This window comes from Camponotus vicinus, unplaced genomic scaffold, assembly GCF_025532165.1.
Source record: "Camponotus vicinus isolate PSW18456_S1 unplaced genomic scaffold, iyCamVici1.0 SCAF_14, whole genome shotgun sequence".
Taxonomy (NCBI): domain Eukaryota; kingdom Metazoa; phylum Arthropoda; class Insecta; order Hymenoptera; family Formicidae; genus Camponotus; species Camponotus vicinus.
The window spans coordinates 8,896,899-8,915,845 of record NW_028141950.1 but is presented as its reverse complement, the minus strand read 5'-3'; the positions used below and the strand labels follow the sequence as shown (position 1 = coordinate 8,915,845).

Here is an 18,947-nt window from a genome sequence, read left to right as displayed (position 1 = left end):
CACACATGACATTATTGCACACATACACATTGCACACATGACATTATTGTTCACATGCACATTGCACACATGACATTATTGCACACATAAAATAAAAAAATCATATTAACACTTTCCACACACGACTTTATTGCACACATGCTCATTGCACACATGAAATTATTGCACACATACAGATTGCACACATGACATTATTGCGCACATACACATTGCACACATGATATTATTGTACACATGCACATTGCACACATGATATTATTGTACACATGCATATTGCACACATAAAGTGTAGAAACGTTTATTTTTGACATTTTAATTATCTTCCTGAATGAATAATATTTAAAATTTCCATTTAGAAAGAAATACTAGAATTTAGGGACGTCCGTTAGAACCATTGGAACTCTAGTAACAAAGCGATCCTTCTTAAGAATCGCATCAACTATAAACATATGTATATCTAACCCTTGCAGCGGATATCTGAGACCGAGAGACTCGAAGCAAAAAATAAACAAGAAAAGCTAGAGCTAAGGATGTTCAGTCGTTGGAACTTAAAAATTTTAAACAAAATCGGAACCAGAGCCGCAATAAAAATTTTATAGCGCTCCACACGTGGAGCTATGAAAACAGAAACCCTTCAGGGCTGCAGAATCTTAAGCGGGCAATCAAAAAAAAGGGGAAACTAAACAATTCGCCTGGCCACCCTTAAGCACTAGCCGAAACGCGAAAAGACTCTCGCAAGTCATAAAATCTGTCCGCTAAGCTCCCACTTTCTGCTGGATAGAGCCAAATTTTGGAACCAAAGGACCAGCCTATTACAATCTTAGAACCGCCTTTCCCTCCAAAATCAGCCTCCTTGTTCTTAAGAAGGGGGCAACCGAAATTATCTCATTCGCCCAAAAGGGATTCCCACTATCCAGAAAAGAGGAGGAGTAATAACTTAAAAATGCAAGCGCAAGGCGCGACGCGCGACGCGCGCCATTAACACTCCAGTTGACAGTTCAGTACGCTAATTCTTCCGACGAGCAGCAGTGCAGTTGACAGTTCAGTTCACAGTTCCAGTCAAGATCCAGTCATTCAATTTTAAAATTATATAGTCTCGGGGATTCTCTTTTCTTGCATTATGCAATTGAGTTATTAATCTGTTTTATCACAGTGAAAATGATTTTGTTAACATTTAATTGTTCATCGTGTGAATTTTCTGATGAACATCTCCATTACCCAGCTCTTCATGTTATAAACCTCCGACCTCAGCCATTGCAATTTTATCAACGCACTCATTTTTGTGATGCCAACGAGTTGTGAGTAAAATTGAGTAATTTTTATTTTCTCCCTTTCCCATATCTTACTATCTCATATCTTAAAATCTATGTCTGACAAATAATTTCAAACGGTTTAGTAGCCATTAAATTTTTACTAATTACTATCAATCGATCAATCCTTGTCTCACCTCTTCCTAATCATCTTCCTCATCATTCCCCGTTCGTCTAGAATCTCCACAAGGCGGTTCACGAACGATTTCTCGTTCGTCTAGAATCTCCTCAAGGCGGTTCACGAACGATTTCTCGTTCGTCTAGAATCTCCACAAGGCGGTTCACGAACGATTCCCCGTTCGCTTGGAATCTCCGCAAGGTGGTTTGCGAACAATTCCTTGTTTCTCTTTATTAGCTCTTTCTGATTTATTTAGCGAGAATTTATATTGTTTTCTATCCTTATATCTCGTTTCAGCCCTTCTATATATATATATATATATATATATATATATATATATATATCTTTTCATTTCTATTTTTTTTTACTCCCTTTTGTTTTCTTTTAATTTCCCATCCTCATATTATTATTATTATTATTATCTTTCTCTTTCTCTTTATATTATTTTCCTTTGAATTATCACTACTTTTGGGAGAAACCGTTGAAATAGATGAATAATTTTCGAACTTAAACTTGGCAAATCTCTTATCTTAATTTTATTATTGTATTTTAATTTAGACCTGTGTTTCAGCGAATTTAGAAAATTTTAATTCTAACTATAACACATATGCGCAGGCGACGAATTCTATATTTCCCTTAATGAGTAAGCGTTATTCATATTTTTTTTATTACACATTCACTTTTTATTTTGTTTTATTTCTTATATTATATTAATTATATGTATATTGTATTAACCAGTCAGAATTTAATTCTTAACGTAAATTCTTCCCTGTATATTCTGACTGATGACCTCCGAACGATTGTAACACCCGCGAGGATATATACATTCACACACAGATACCTACTCACGCATAGCTACAACTGCTAAGATGTATTTTTCTTTCTTTATTTTTGCATAATATATGTATTTTTAATTTAATATATAATTTAATTATTTAAACCGTTCTCTTCCCTAAATCCTGAGATCGCACTAGGTCCCATCCCGCGTAACAAGGATTAAATTCCTTTACCGAAAAGGGGCCACCGAACGAAGGCTTAAAAACGCAGCGTTAAAGAGACCTTCGGTCGCTGACCTCAGGCTCTTCACATTCGTTCGACCCGATCCATACACACGCCCGAATAAAGTGTGTCACGGGGTAAGTAAGTTGCATCCTTCCATACGACCCATTCATTCCAGGGTCTGGACGTAACATACTGATATATTTTGGGGGCTCGTCCGGGATTGAAAAGTGCGATCTTGGAAATGGGAAGGAATGTAAAAATCTCGATAAAAATTAAAAAATCCTTTTAAAGACAATTCTTTGAGAGTAAAATATATTCAAATTAAATTTAAACCTAAATTTATATCAGATAGTATTCAGATTTATATCAGATTTATATCTTTGAATTATATACACTATACACATCTATTCCGATAGCAACTCCTAAATCTATTTCAAAACAAATCTATTTTAGTTTGTGGATATTAGAAACAAACACTTTTTTTTTATTTATTCATAATGTCAATATACATCCTTGCCAAAGTCTGATGATTTTCTCGATATAATTATTAATCAAAAACTAAAAAGAAAAAATTAAATCAAATTTGTATTACAGAAATTTATATTAAATTCGTATTAAAGAAATAGGAAGTGATTCCAAAACAATGTCTTATCAAAATCCTTTCGCTACGCTAAAATACGCTGTTGAAGCTGTTCCTTTCTTTGACGGCAATAACATTCCACTAAATTATTTCATTGAAGGATGTGAAGAAGCAAAATCTATGTTACCTGAAGAAGTAGAATTGCAATTTACTAAAATCGTAAGAACCAGAATAATCGGAGAAGCTCGCCGAACTATACAAGATCAATTTTTTAATAGCATATCGCAATTAACGTCCTATTTAAAACGAATTTACGGTCCTTCGAAAAATGTTTATCAATTGCAAGGGGAATTAGGATGTATTTACCAAAAAGACGAAGAAGACGTAATTAGTTATGCTAGTAGAATTAAAACTCTTGGAAAACAAATCTTAGAAACATATCAATATCTAGAAAAAGTTTTGCCTGATGAAAATATTAAAATGTCATTAGAAAAGAACATGTGTGAATGTTTCATAAGAGGGTTAAAGCCTAACATAGAACAAAAAATTACCAGAAATCTAAACATAGAAGACACCATTGCCGACGCTTTGAGGATTGAACGAGAACTTCGAGAGATAGTAAACTTACGACAGAAGCAAGGCGCTAACTCAAGTCAAAACGAGCTACATTATATTAAGTGGTTGCAGGAAACATGTCAAATCTGTTTTAAAAAGGGACATATAGCCAATAACTGTAGGAAACTCACTCAATTTTCTCCGCAAATTTACAATGGGACAAATTTGAAAACCGAAATATTAATATGTCAAATTTGCAAAAAACGCGGACATGGCGCTGATAATTGTCGCCTACGTAATTTTCGATACCGTCAATCCATAAATATAATACGAGAGAAAGTTATCTCGTGTCAATTATGTTCGAAATCAGGTCATGATGCAAAGTCGTGTCTGCAAAACGATATTAATAATCAAACTAATAAAATTTCTATAATCTGTCAGTGGTGTGAAAGGCCTGGCCACTTAGCTAAAAATTGTTGGAGGAAACAGACTGAAGAGTATAATTTAAAAGATAAACAACAAATTATTCGTCAAATTTGTAATAATTTTGGACATACTGCCAAAAATTGTTGTTCTAAAGTAAGCCAAATTTCAACCTCTAAAGATAACTCATTTTGTCGATATTGCAAAGAACAAGGTCATCTCCTTAAAAATTGTCAATTACGAATTGCAACGAATAATTACCGAGAGAAAAATAATCAGAAAAATTACAATAACTTCTCGATGTCGGATATAGAGGAAGCTCAAATAGATTTCAAGCCCGTCCTAGAGAATCAAGTAGATTATCGAGTGATAAACGCACGGCCTGTAACAATAAATCTTGATAAACGCGGTGCCTACTGTCCAAGTTAACATTAATGATAAACCCACTCAAACCATTTTTATGATAGATAAAGGAACCAGTCCAAATTTAATTAAAGAAAATTTTATACCTAAAAATATAAACATTCATTATACAAAAATATTGCAATTAAATGGCATAAATAATTATCCAGTATATACGTTCGGGAAGATCATATTAAATCTTTTTAAGATATCTGTGCCTTTTCATATAGTATCTCACGATTTCCCAATCCCAGAAGCTGGAATATTAGGGAATGATTTTTTAAAACAAACTTCCTCAAAGTTAGACTACGCACAAGGATGTCTGGCCGTATCTGAAATTAATAATATACCTTTCTTCACGCCGGAAATGATCACAGTGCCTCCACGGTCAGAGTCACTATTTTATGTAAGAGTGGAAAATCCTGAAATAAAAGTAGGATATATACCAAAATTAAAAATAGCACATGGAATCTATTTAGGAGATACCATCGTGGAAAACATCGCTGGAAAGGCATATTTAAACGTCCTAAGTACATTGAATGAAGAAATGGACGTACACGTTCCTATTATACGTCTAACAACTTTGAATAATCTACTTGGTAATCAAGAAAAATATTTTGAAGTTCTAAGGAATCAGGAACAACCAACGGATAAAAAGGAAGAAGCTACGCACGAAGTATTTAATAAAATACTTAATGAGCTCGATGATCGTGAAAGTAAAGTAGAAATTGAAGATAAAACCAAGAACCGTCAAAACGAAGATCATCAAGATAATATTATTACTAAAGAAGCTCGGAACGAAGATAAGAAAGAAATATTAAATCAAGAAGAGAATAAAAATAAGACTCAAACCCAAAATAAAACCAAAATTAATTGTGAAAACAAAATAATGAATAAAAATGAGAAGAAAAATAAAGATTATCTAAACAATTTGAATAACTCCAAGTTCCTTGGAGGGGAAAATTACCAAACCCCTCCTGAAAATATTAATAATCCAAAAATCCTTAAGGAGGAAAGCTTCCAAGCTCCCTCTAAAAGAAAAAATTCTAGAATTTCGGAGGAAAATTTCCAAACCTCTTTAGAAAATTCTAGCTCCGTCGATTGCAAGGAGGGAAGTTACCAAACCTCACCACGCAACTCGGCACGTTTCAAACCTAAAAATTCTAAGGAGAGAAGACAAATATCCTCTCTAAATATTAATTTTCCAAGGATTGGCTTATCCACAAGAAATCTCAAGAATAAATTTAAATCTTCTCATGTCACAACTGATGACGTTGTTGAAAGAGCTCAAATTTATAATCTAAAAACAAAAAATTTTCGAGGCAAAAATAAACCTTCTTCCAAGCTCCTTTATTCCTCTCAAATTAAAACACAAGAAGTTATAGAAAAATTTATGCGAAAACACAAATCATAAGAAGAGGAAAATATAGAAAATCGAATAATTAATCCCAATAATTGTGAACTGCACCAATGTTTAATAGTCGCCGAAGAAATGAAGAAGAATCAACCCAAGAAGATTATGGAGCTGCTACGATTAAAACATTCAAATGAAAAACAACAATACAGTATTGGAGACACGGAACCTGTGAGTTTCGAAGAGGTGAAATATAAAATGACAACAACCAGGAAATTTTTAAATCTAAACAATTCAGAAGACACAGAAGCAATCTCTGAAACATTGACAGGATTTGATAACAAGAAAGAAGAAAATGATGATTTTAATTTATGTTTTTCGAATACTGAGAAAATCGAAAATATTATATCTGAAAACAATTTATCCAATATTAATATTGATTCTGCATCATTTACATTCGGAGAATTAAGCCAATCTTTTGGATTACAAATATCAGAACAAACTTTAATTCACAGTTTTCTTAAGCGAAACAAAATACAAACAATTATTTTCCTTTAATTGTTCTTTCTGATTTATTCGGCGCGAATTTGTATAGTTTTCTAACTTTATACCTCGTTTCAGCCTTTCCTTATATATATTTAACTCTCCATTTCTATTCTTCCCATTCACTTTTCTTTAATTTCTCATCTCCTTTATATTATTATTATTATTATTATTATTATTATTATTATTATTATTATTATTATTATTATTATTATTTTCTTTACATTATTTTTCTTTATATTATCATTACTTTTGAAGAAACCGTTAAAGTAGATGAATGATTTTCGAGCTTGGCGAATCTCAGACTTGGCGAATCTCTTATCTTAATTTTATTATTGTATTTTAATTTAGACCTGTGTTTCAGCGAATTTAGAAAATTTTAATTCTAATTATAACACATGTGCGCAAGCGACGATTACTATACTTCCTTTAATGAGTAACCGTTATTCATATTCTTATTACACATTCGGTTTTTATTTTTGTTTTATTTCTTATATTATATTAATTATATATATATATATATATATATATATATATATATATATATATATCTAATATATATAATATAAGAAATAAAACATATATATATATATATATATATATATATATATCTATTGTAATAACCAGAACTTGATTCTTAATATAAATTCCTCCCTGTATATTCTGACTGATGACCTCCGAACGATTGTAACATCCGCGAGAATATATACATACACACAGATACTTACACACACCTAGTTATAAGCGCTAACATGTATTTTTCATTCTTTCTTTATCTTTTTAAATATTATATTGTATTTTTAATTTAATATATAATTTAATTATTTAACCCGTTCTCTTCCCTAAATCCTGAGATCGCACTAGGTCTCATCCCGCGTAACAAGTATTAAATTCCTTTACCGAAAAGGGACTACCGAGCGAATAGGCTTAAAAACACAGCGTTAAAGAGACCTTCGGTCGCTGAGCTGTGTCAGGCCCTTCACATTCGTTCGACCCGATCCATACACACGCCCGAATAAAATGTGTCACGGGGTAAGTAAGTTACGTTCTTCCACCCATTCCAGGGCCTGGACGTAACAATGCAAAATATTATACATATCTATAAAACGTTGTCAGTATTTGGTGATCTTTCGAAATGATAGACTGTAAATATTATACATTATTAGCTTTATTAAATATAGCTAGTGGAGATAGAGCAATAAGTATAGTTCATTTCTACAACTGCATACTTTTCTAATCATCAATATAATTTATATATAAAGTAAGTCATTAAATATAAAGATAAAATATATGTATATACTTATCTCGAATGATGTCGAAATTCATACAAGATAACTGTTATAAATTCGAAAATAATTATATTATTATATTTATATATTCACAACTAATTAGGATATTATTCGCGTTTCCTCTTTCACTCATAAATTTTACAATCAGTTTGTAATTATCGGTTTGTAATTATTATATATATTTGTAATTATTATATATAATGTCGAAAATTAATTATATTTCCATGTTGAAAAAAATATTGATTATATATATATATATATATATATATATACATATATATATATATATATATATATATATATAATTGCAATTATGAGATTTCGCTTCGATTACTCAAAAATATAAATTAGATGTATCATTATATTACATTGTTTACAATTATGAAAACGGATGTGATATTTTTTAATAATCAAAATTTTATGGAAGGTAAGATTAAAAAATTTCTTTCATCTTCATTGATAAATCTAATATTAAGATTAAACCTGAAAATAACAAAAACAATTTAGAAATATTCTAGAAATACTTTTTCTACATTATGATTTATTGAATCGCTCGGAAAAGAAGAGAAACATTAATTTAATTATATCGGCTAAATAATATCGACTGGATTCAGTAAGGCATCTTCTATGTTCTTTCTTAATGCTATAATAATTTTCAGACAAAATTCGAAATTTGGTCTAGCATCCGCTGCACTCCAGCAACGTAGCATCAACTGGTACAATGGTGACGGACAGTTAAGAGTCATCGGCAACCTGCCTCCAGCAAGTACATAATTTATCACTCTTTCATCAGTCTTGGCAATATAAGGTTGCTCACCCAACGATGTAATTTCCCACATTAATATCCCAAATGACCAAACATCGCTTTGAGAAGTAAATATTCTGATCATCAAAGATTCGGGTGCCATCCAGCGAATAGGAAACAAACCTTCTCCTTTCTAAAATATGATTTTAACAAAAATTTAATTTTCTGATTCAAGTTGTTCATTTTTAGAATATGTGCAAAATAAGAAACGTTCATTTATCTCTTGCTATATATAAATAAAAACTATTTACATTCTATTAGGTGTATAACTAAGTTCCCGCCGCTCATAATTAAATGGCTCCAGCTACAAATGTAGTGAAGTTAGTCATTTGCCAATAAAATTGAGTGCGCAAAGAATCATTTTTTATGAAAGAGATATTTTTTGTATCGATTTTAAATGAAACGTGATGAGTTGTTTTTTCGACATATACTTCTTCACTGTTTTGATTTAAATAAAATTGCAGCTGAAGCTCATCGATTGATTTCTGAAACAGTCACGGCTGACCGCTACCAACAACAATTATACTGATTGAATGATGAATTGATGCGAAAAAGGCTAGTAATTGACGTAAAGTGATTCTTTTGCATGACAACGCGCGACTTCATGTTGCAAGAATCGTAAAAGAAACACTATTGGAGCTCGACTACGAAGTTCTCCCGCACCCGCCTATTCTCCAGACTTGGCCCCATCGGATTATCACCTTTTGCTATCAATGCAACACGTGCTCGCCGATACACACTTCTCCAATTACGAAGAAGTCCAAAAATGCATCATCAAACGATCAACGGATTGCTTAAAAAAACAGGTCGTTCTATCGTCACGGAATCCAACTTTTGCAAAAAAGATGGGAGAAGTCATAGAAAACAAAGGATTAATATATTAGTTCATTCTCTTATTGAAATAAATGTATTTTTCAAGTAAAAAAACGGCGGGAACTTAGATATACACCTAATATATTACTTAAAGAAACAATGCAGGATACTATTATAATAAAAAAATGGAAAGTATTTTCGAAAGAATTCATTTCCTAGTCATTAAATTTTTTTCATAATTGTATTTACCACACGATAATAATCATTTTTGTAGATATCTCTAGATAGTCCAAAATCTCCAATTTTGATAACACGATTCTCCGATCTTCCGATTCTTCCGATTTCTCGAAGATACTAAACAATTGCGACACGCTAGATCTCTATGTACGAAACGCAACTCTTCCAAGTAGCAACAACCTCGCGCAACATCTTCGCACATGGCGAGCAAATCTTGCAAACGCAGAGCAAGCGAATCTGACGCTTGCAAATTTCGACATTCTCTCAAATATTTTAATAGATCACCAATTTCCATCAATTCCAACACTAGTAACGGAGAATCCCCATCTAAACAAACGGCCAACAATCTTATTATATGTTTGTGTCGAAAATGATTCATAAGCTTGGCTTCCTCTAACAATTTCTTTTTCTCATGGGAAGAAGCATCTTTTCGAAGCGTTTTTATTGCAACGGATATCTCTGTGCCCGATTTTTCTAAGTTCTTCACCTTTCCTTGAAACACCTGCAAAATATTTCACACAAATTTACATGCGCACTTCATTAGAAAATGTATAGTTTAATGTCAATATTATACTTTACTTTATATTAAATAATTCAACGAAAAATATGTAATAAAGTGCATGCATGTTGTCTCATCTAAATTTTATATTACTTATAATCTATTATAAAAATTCATGTAATTTATATCTTTATTAGAAAATACATATCTGTTTTGTTGATCCAGAAATTAATTTGAAACAATGCATAAAAAAATTAATTTTTACCTTTCCGAATGCGCCGCTACCAAGACGTTTTGTAAATGTAATTTGTTTACGTGCGATTATAGTTATCGCACATTCATCCGGATTACAATGTAACATAGGATTGTAAATCCTATTGAATTGTATGTTTCGGTAAGGTACTTCATGTAGAATCTCCAATTCTACATCGGTCATTGTTGAAGACAAAAATTGTTCATTATTACCTCTGCGATGCACTGTTATAAAATTTCTAGTTAATTATGTAATAATATGTATTATAAAATCTATTGCTTTTTAGTAAATTTATTCGTTTAGTTTTATATAAGTAAATTACTATTTTCAGTAAATCTCTAGATATTATATCAGATATATGTATATGTATAATCTACAATTCAAGTCGATACCTAAATCAAATATACTTACAATAATAAAAATAACAGACGCAGATTATAGTAACTATAACGATAAAACTTAACATCAATGGTAGATAATATTTTGTATCTGTTATTTCAGGAATATTCGAAATAACACCTATATTACGCAAAAATATAATTTTAATATCTTTGTGTGTGTGTGTGTGTTTAAAAATATATTTTTACTTATAACTTTAATACTAAATTTAATTTTTTTTAATTTTAAGCCTATTCATATCTAAAAAAATTAGCACATAATATCTATGCAGCACAGAATGTTGCAACTACTTCGCAACAATGTTGCAATATTACAAATATATTTTCACTTCATGTACGAATACGATATTAATCTTCAAAGATAATATATCTTTTTATTATATTAAGAATAAATACTATTATATCTATCATTATATTTTTCTATGCATTTTTATGTATTTTTCACATGTAAATAAATATAATTATAACGGATTTTTTAAATTTTTAAATAAAAATATAATTAGTAATGTATAATTAATTCTATAACTAATATATATATATATATATATATATATATATATGTGTGTGTGTGTGTGTGTGTGTGTGTGTATAAAGTATTACCCATTATGAGAGTATGTAGAACATTTAAAATAAAAAGTGATTCGTAAATAAAAGTTTAAAGTAATTTTGTATAAAAATATAACATTTTATGTTATATGATTATGTTTAAATATAACTTTGCAATATATTATCTTAAATATGATTATCTTAGTCATTGGAAACTTCTATTTATATCAAAATTTTAATTTAATTAAATGTTTCCAAGATATTCATCCATCGAAAACAAAAATATTTTATACGTAATATTATTAAATGGTTGCAATAACATTGCATACTTTCCAATATATTACACTGTAATATTGCTACAATATTTCATTGCAAAAAGCGGACATCTTAACTTCATCACAATCTTATAACAATAACTCAGTAGAGTTTCACAATCGATTTGCAATATAGCAATGTTTCAATGATATTATTCTGCAATATATCCATGTAATCTTATTGTACTGTATGGGTATCTTCGTTTGCTTACCAAGTGTTGAAAAAATAAATCTTTCATCAGCCGGCCATATAAAATTTTCCTCATATTCGATGTATCTCAATATCAAGCGAAACATGTATAAAGTTCCCGATTGTAAATTTTGGACAAGGCATATTACTTCATTGTTATAATTCATTTTAATATAATTCATTGTTTGCCACTTTTCTGCTGCAATATGTTTGTACTCTAGTGTAAAAGATCGTCAGATTAATGTTTGAGATCCATGAAATGTTCATGCTATTTATGTTGACGCCGCTCAAAGTAATATTGTTTGGTTCTGAGTATATGTGAACGATCTTGCTTAAACTCTCCTTATACAAATCGCTGAAATTAATTGGGTACACACGCACGTATATCGAGTAATATTGTACTGGTAGCGACAAGTTAATCTTTGTGAAAAATCTGCCGTCTGCCATACGTTTCGGCACATTATACATAAATTGTTTGCTCTTTTGTTGCGTGCCGTTCACTAATGTAACTGAATGCACTTCATAGGTCACGGCCGCGCAGTTCAACTTCTTGGGTGGCATCCAATGAACTACTGCTATAGTAGGCGTAAAAGCTAGAACACTTATGTTTTCTGGTGCATTAAGCTTGCCCGAATTAGTTTTTATTGGTATCACATTCGAATCCAATGGATTTATTGATAATTGATCAAAGTAAAAATTGCTTAAAGTAAACTTCAACTTGTACTCTGTAAATGGTGTTAAGTTCTGAATCTCGTAATATCGCTCGTACGTCTGCACATTGAATTTCTCAGACTTGTTGAGATTGTTGTCCGAACAATGGCTTACAGAGATATTATATACAGTAATTGGTAAATTATATTTTTTGCATCCACTCTTTACAACCGGTTCCGGAAGATTCACAACAATGCTGTTTGCCGTTGTACTCACATTCTCAAAATTATAAACTTTTTCGTCAGGTGTCAGACATCTCATCGGAGGATATGGTTGTAAATATTTATCAAAAGCGTAAATATTATAAAGCCTTTTATCTGATCTTATTATTATCTTTTCAACATATTCGGCTGCATTTACGCTCTTGAGACTTGCACATTTCTTTTTCAAAACGTATACATATTGAGAATTATATCCAAATTTAGATGGTAAAATGTAAATGTTTGTTTTGTCAATCGTCATAGATTCGAATTGGACGAAATAACTTATGTTTTCCTTGTGTAAAATCGTATTGCACATGGAAACGTTAATGTCTGTCACAAATATGTGCTTATTATTAAACCAGTAAATTAACGGCTCCTCATTATTCATGTCATCAATTATCATATTACGAATAGGATCTGTATAATTAAATAGGCAAATGGATGCATTTATCTGAACAATTTGCTCGGTTTTTCCATCGAGATCATATTGCATCATATAAGTTTTTTTATTCCCCCAATGGTATGATATGCGATATAAAATTCTAAAAAATATATAATTATTTTACTCATTATAAAACATTATTTTAACAAAAACAGAAACTTGTATGTAGTAAAATTTCGAAACTCTTATAATTATATAATAACTAATTATTTTTTTTATTTATGACATTAATTATAAAACAATGTAAATTTATAGAAAATTTACAAATTTGCATAAATCTTTAATGGAACATTATTTTTTCAGGTTAACGGTAGTAAACGTACCCCATAGACGGTGATATAATTAAACGGTAAATATAATCTGATTTGAAAATCTCATCAAATTTAATTATGCCATTTTCCCACATTGTTAAGTCGAACTTTACAATATGTGTGTAGCCTGACAAGTAATAGGTGAAATATAAATTTCTTGCTACCCAATCAATGCAGATATTATGTATATCAAAATGAAAGCTAGCTATTATTGTGATTTTATTTTCATTAATCTTCAACGTTTTTAGGTCTCCTCTTTCAGTCCAATAAATTCTATTGTCTTGTATTGAATAAGCGACATTTCTTTCTGAGTCGAAGAAAACCAACCAACTATAATTGTATAGTAAAAAAATTATAGTTGAGATCTAATTTTATAGTTATGACTACTATAATGTTAATAATAATAAACTTGTACATAATAATAATAACTTTAATTTTATAGTTAGTGCTAAAAATAATTTATGAGATAATTATAACTACTTTTTTTATCAGTATACGTACCCTGACATTAAGAAATTAGTAATGTTTAAATCCACGTCCAATATTTCCATTCGTAGATCCGTTGTGACTAATAATTTAGGTATTGGATTTTCATGTGTAGTCGACACATTGATTAAATCCGTGTAAGGACCAGCAACAATTTTAGTATGCGCACGTACTCGAAAATAATATGTCGTGTTAGATGTTAGATTGTGCACCGTGTACTCCAATTTTGTAGTTGTGATATTTTCATCGTCGCAGGTTTGAATCTCTTTTAAGTCCTCGATGAAAAAACATTGCACTGTGTACCCTTGTATTATTTCATCGGTAAATTCAGGATGGTTCCATCTGTAAAAAAATAAAATTTTAGTCATTTTATATTTAACAAAATTATAACGGAATTAACATTTTGATATATTTATGTCGTTGAATTTAAGAAAAAGGGAGAAAAATGAATGAAAGAATACAAACTGAGAATTTAGATTCCTTACCTCAATGTCACAAAAATGTCATTTACTTTTTCTGTGAATTGACTGTCGAATTGTACAAATGCTCTGAGAGATGTTGGCTTGCTCAATCTGCTTTCTAGAGATTTGAAGATCATACATATTAACATAATTATATATAAGATTAAGTGGATTATATCAGTAAATCAGAAAGAACAATTTAATGTGAAAATAAAGGAAAGTGAAAAAATAAATGTAAACTACAAAATATGGAAATTAGCACAGTTTTGACCTTTAAAAATTAATATAAGAATTTTTTGCGTCATTCAAGATTAAGAAAAGTAATCGTTAATTCATGGCAAAAACGAATAAATAACTTTTAATAAAATGACAAGAAAAGACTTTTCAATAAATTCCTATAGCTTAAGAAATCAGAAGTATAATATTTGCGATTGCTTTGAAACAAAGTAGCAAATTAATAAAATTGACTTTACCTTAAATCATGACAATTTTTATGTACACTGTTATATTTATATTATGCTTTTCCATTTCTTTTTTGGACGGAATAGAATTTATATTCGTCTCACTACTGGAAGATATTTTTAGATTTGATTTCCATTCTCTCTTGAATTTAAATTATATTTACTTTTTCGTCATAGATTTTGTTATTAATGTTTTATGCATTTTTTTGCAACTTACCGATAGATTCTGGGATGATAGAAATGTTTGCAAGTGGAACTCCATCGACTTCTCGCTCCTCACAGTCATACTATCAGAATGACTCCGGTCAGATTTGAAATTTAGTATATGATGATCACTTTTCTCCGACATTGAAATATCCTTCATAAAGTATAACATACGAAAAGAATTAAGTAAGTATTGTTGAAGCGGTTGTTTCTGGTGCTTTTAATGATAAATTATATAAATTATAAAATTAAACGAAAAATTGCCATTCGTTTTTTGTTTGCTTAATAATACCGGTTTGATATATATTATTCTTAAATAATATAAATTGAATGTGATGTAGTTTTATTCGTATCGTAAAATCTATTTTTTATTTATTTTTTTAAAGATCTTGTATATCAAACATAACTCATGTCAAAAATAAAATCAATCAATAGGTTAACGAGAGTCAATAAGGATTCATAACAGCTTTTAGCAAATAGTACAAGCGAAAGTGTAGCTCTTTGCAATTATTAAAACAATTTTGTCTAACGATTTGATTCTTTCTCACGATAGGTTAGTTAACTCTTCTCAATTTTACCGTAACTCATATTTCTTTTCAAAAATTTGCCGATATTACTAAAGTTTTATTAATGTTTGTACTTCAAAAATAAAAAGGTTAAAAATATTGTTTCTTTACAGTTATTAAATATTAATTATAGAATTATATAAATTCTTTTATTTATTACCTTGTCAAGTTTTTTCTCGCATGTCATTATATTTTTAACACAAACAAATTCTGGAAATGATAGTATAAACCGATAGTATAAAACGATAATGCCTCCATAAAAATATGTGGATATAATTGTATATAAATGGATATATGTACAATGAAAATTAATATAAATTTTAGTGACTGTTATTGAATATATTATCGATCGAAATATTAGCGTTAATAGATAGGGTGAGTTCCCCTAGTAGCGGACACTTAAGATTTTTCGTAGATAAACTTAAAAAATGTATTTTATTTCTTTTATATTTTGCATTAATTATTAGTTAACAATATTAGAAATGAGAATAAATGAACGGAATAATCAACTTCTCTATAATATAACATTTAAATCAGTGTCAAACTTTGGTATAAAATTTTGTACGATCTTGAAGTGGCGCCTAGTACCGGACATGGTTAAAATAGATCCCCTAAACACCGTATAACTTCAAAATAATTTATAATGATCACAAATATAATTATCAGAACACTCAGGAATATCAGCATATGCCTCGCGAGCCCATTCCTAGCAGTTGGAGCATTGAATTCAATTTTTTTCATTGCTCTCTAGGCAAACTACACAGGTAGTATCATTTGTATGTTTAGATGTTAGTGTTCTAGTTTTCTTTATCTTCTTTGATCGATTCGTCTTTTTAAACTTATTTCTTCACAGACATGCAATACTGACATTTTTAGTGTCTGGCAAGGTTAGAACAAAATATTCTGTCCGAGCCAGGGGACAAAAAATGTATTAAAAAATAACGAATTCGTAAAAACTAGTTTACTTTATGCAAAAAGCACATAGATATTTGAAAACTATTTATCAAAATACTTCATAATATAAGAACGTATTGTAGACAACAAATCTTCATAAGTGTGATCTGTTTCTAAATTATACAATGCAACGTTTTATCTTCAAATGCATCGATTAACAGTCCTCTTAGCTTGCGTATGCAAATCTGGAGTGTGTCGCATCCTGCACGTGGATCACTATACTCTTTCCGCCCTATCATCGAAATAATCACCCAATCGCGTTTTTATTCGCATAGATATGACATATATCCGGTACTAGGTGACGTCCGGCGCTAGGGGAACTTCCCCTACAATTTCAAGAATGTTTGATGAATGATTTTTTTATTAAACAGATTTTCTATCTCGATATTTAACAGCTCTGTTCCGTTATATAATTATCGTTAACACAAAGAAATGATGCTAACTTTCTAAATTAATTTCATAAAATAAAATCTACATTAGTATAAAGCTTACTATATATCAATAAATATTATTATATATATCTAGGAAAATAAAGAAATTTTAAAAATTGAAGAAAAATAACAAAAATCTGTTGAAGTGCCATCGTATGTATATATTAATGTAGCAGATAGTAGACAGAAAACTTCGTTAATTGTAAAAATTGTTATTTTTAGAAATAATAATTATATATATATATATATATATATATATATATATATATATATATATGGAGAGAGAGACAAAATAATACAGTCAAATATTAAAATACCGTTTTAATTAAACTTAATATACTATATAATATCCATTTATAATCAAAATTTCGAAACTTTATCCATCCTTTTTTTACATCGTACATACTTTTTTCTTTCATATTGAATTGTTTTATTTTATCTTATCTTATTATACGTAGAATATATAATTTATTATCATTCATTTTTAGTTACACTACTAACTGCAATAACATTCAACTGTTTCTTAATCAAGCGAAAAATATCTCTTACCTGCGTGAAATTTAACTTCGGACATATGGAAACACTTTCTTTCTGGAGGTTATTTGAAGTGGTATAATCCTTCGACGTGATAGTTGCCTTTGTCAATACTAAACCTTTCAATAAAACACATAAAATTGTTCCAAACATAATTTGCATTTTTCGTAAACGTTTGCACTCAATCGGTTTCCGTTGAATCCTCAATTAGTTTTTTTCTCACTCTACTAATTCTGATGTGTTAATCGAATTGATATTAATTCATATATATACATATATTTTTGATAAATTCCTTAAAACTCAGCTTTAAAAAATCGCAAGTTATTATCTTCTAATATTATGCTTTTAGATTTCTCTTTACGGTCGCGATCACAATATATATCTTAAGATTAAATTAGGGAATTCTTAGTAAATAAATAATTTCTATTTTTTTTTAGGAGAACAAATGACAATGCAAAATGATACAAAATGATCATTTGATTGTATAGCGAACAGAGAAATATAATTATTATCAGCTTTCCTTTTTCATTAATATTATAGTAGAAAAACGTTGATAAAAAGATAACCACAATCAAATTACAAACTATCAAAGAAGTTATAGAATTATAGTTCTTGTAACATTTTCAGCCATATTCAAGCACACGCAGCGTGTAATCGAATTCACTTAAATATTTATTATATCTTTGGTTTTATTAAATATGTAATTATGACAATTCGTTCGTACGATTGTGTTACTACGTGTGCTTTTCAAAATCCACTATTTGTACACAATTTTTTGTGATATTCATATGATGCAGTTTGAATCAAACAATAAGTAACGCGGTAGTGCGTTTTGGCTAGCGATCACAATTGTAACTGACTTCGAATGATCAATCTGATCATGTGTTGCCATGACGTTTTATTAGTTGCTTCCGTTGTAATTTATATTTCTCCGCGGAGATACTCGCGTTATTTTAAAAAGAATTAAAATCTTTAAAAATTGTTTAACAAAAAAGTTATATATGTATAAAACAAAAATAATTCTATGTATAAATAAAAATAATTATATGTATATATAATTGTTTAATGAATTTTATTATAAACTTTTTATATTAATTTATTATATATATTATATTTATATATTAATTTATTTCTGAGTATCTTCTCTTTGGCATAAGAGGCATGTTTACTATATAAAAAAGTATTCTGATTATAAGAAAAGTAATAATGGGTATAAAAAAAAATGATTTATACGTTTTCTGTACATTCACATAATGCAGTTTGAATCAAGCGATACGTAACGCCGCACCGGTTTTGTACTAGTATAAATAAGTAAAAATTTACAGTAGCACATATATAATTAAAATAAATAATATAATTAATTGTACAAGCTATTATTATCATTATTGGCATTGAATAATCTTATAATATAATAACTTATATAATATAACTTTAGTTAATATTGAATTATAGAATAGAATATAATTAATATATAATATAATATAATAAAAAAATTTATAATATTAATTACTTTATTATTTTAATTTTACTATTGTAATTTTATATACGACAG

At 29.4% G+C, this 18,947-nt stretch overlaps 1 protein-coding gene and 2 pseudogenes across 1 annotated transcript in view; all 3 read right to left on the bottom strand.

Annotated features, from left to right (window-relative positions):
- The window catches only part of LOC145965734 (proto-oncogene tyrosine-protein kinase ROS-like), a 313,112-nt gene extending 298,749 nt beyond the window's left edge, over window positions 1-14,363 (bottom strand). The window contains exon 1 of the mRNA XM_083089409.1: window positions 14,270-14,363. The gene's annotated coding sequence lies outside the window, so the exon portion shown is untranslated. The remainder of the gene's footprint in view (window positions 1-14,269) is intronic.
- LOC145965742 (uncharacterized) overlaps window positions 1-18,947 on the bottom strand; it is a 314,284-nt pseudogene that overhangs the window by 150,841 nt on the left and 144,496 nt on the right.
- Window positions 8,107-13,537, bottom strand: LOC145965743 (proto-oncogene tyrosine-protein kinase ROS-like; annotated as a pseudogene).